Source organism: Artibeus jamaicensis, unplaced genomic scaffold (assembly GCF_021234435.1).
Source record: "Artibeus jamaicensis isolate MK-2021 breed Jamaican fruit bat unplaced genomic scaffold, CSHL_Jam_final contig_354, whole genome shotgun sequence".
NCBI classification, from domain to species: Eukaryota; Metazoa; Chordata; class Mammalia; order Chiroptera; family Phyllostomidae; genus Artibeus; species Artibeus jamaicensis.
Window position 1 is genome coordinate 33,092,590 of NW_026521803.1, and position 1,816 is coordinate 33,094,405.

Sequence of the window (1,816 nt, forward strand, 5' to 3'; positions counted from 1 at the left end):
CCATGGTCAACCTGTACCTACCAAGCCACCCACCAACATGAAATACAGACACTCATGGACAATCTTACACTCTTCCTGTCAAAGTCCTTGAATGGGGTCTAGAGTTCTTCCTCTGAACCATGTGTGGCCAATTCAGCTAGGACAGAAGCAGACACTGGTGACTCCCTCACCCTTCACTGACATGTGTGTTCATGTTTATCACTAAGAAATTATCAAATTAAAAGCTGCTCTTCAATTTGACAAGTGACAGGGAGACAAACGAAGCTAAAGGGGGCTTTATTGTGCACTGTGCTTCAAGCTGCCTCACTTTTTCTGAAGCTGATGAGTATAGTGAGCCTATGGCTCTTACAAAGGAACAGTTTTAATCTTCCATGGTATGTCCATAGTTTGGATCATTCTCAACATGAAGGAATTAAAAAAAAAAAGCTTAGTATTCTGCAAGTACTTGGACACCCCTGAAAACAGCCAAGAAGCACTTAGTGACCAAGGAAGCACTTAATTCAAAAGTTCTTTAGTTAGACTTACCAAAGGGCATTCACAAAGAAAGCAGCACGGCTCTAAATCACTTAGATCCTACACTAGACTTCAGGGCCCTGGTCCAGATCCGAGAGGACGACGTGGTCTCCAACCCACTGAGTCCTGGCTCTGCCTGTTTTTTCTTCTCCTCTGTGGATACACCAACATGTCCTTTAAAGGTGTTCTCAAGGTTCTCACATCCTCTTTGTAAAAGCAGAATACCGTGAAAACATGTATGTTGAATATATGTATATATGTACACAAAGAAATTTCCAAATTTCCTCTGTTGTAAAAACACACAGGCACACAATACATCTTAACAGAAGGTAGATGTGTTATATACATTGGAATATTAAAGTAAATGTTAGTTTTTGTTTAGTCAATCATTTATTCTCCGGACTTTTTTTTTTTTTTACAGTGGAGAAACTGAGGCTCAGAGTAGTTACTGTATTTTTAGGACTATAAGACACACCTAGGATTTAGAAAAGGAAAATAGGAAAAGAAAATTTGAAGCAAAAAAATGTGGTAAAATATTTAATAACATAAATAACGTAGGCCACCGCCTCCCCCAGCCCCCGCCAACAGCAAGCCAGATAAGCTACATTTGGACTATGAGATGCACCCCCATTTCCAACCCAAATTTGGAGGAAGTACATCTTACAGTCCGAAAAATACGGTACATAACGTGCCCAAAGTCACATAGCAAGTTGATGGGTCTGGAGTAGAGATTTCAAAATCTCTTCCATTAAATTTGACTCCAAAACTCTTGCATTAAATTTCTATTCAGTTTAGATGATTAGAAATTCATAGGTTCAATCTGGCACAGTCTCTTTGAATCAAACAGCAAAGAAAATGCAATACACTTTAACGCACTTGTTAATCACATTAGTTTATGTGGCCGTCGGGCTCACATCTCGATTTTTACCGTTTCCCCACTTCCATCACAATACATCGTTGTGTCTAACCGTTAGCATCTTCCCTTAAAATTGATAGGGAGAACAGGCTGGCCTCGAGGTAAAGATAAAAGGTAATAACACCAAAGGTCTCAAGAAAACAAGGAGCTGATTTGCAACGCAACCCCTCACATCCTGCCCCGAGTTAGAGGGAGGAAACCTCAGCAACCGGAACCAGACGTTCTGGAGCTCGCGCCAGCCTCTACGTTACTGGCCTTTCGGCCTGCACCACGCATGCGCCAGGGCCAAAAATGGCTGGGGGAGGTGGGGCCACGGTTTCCATGGATACCCAGAGAAGGCTGCCGGAAGCTGCGCTGTGGTTGGCTGCCACGGGTTGGAGGAGCTGG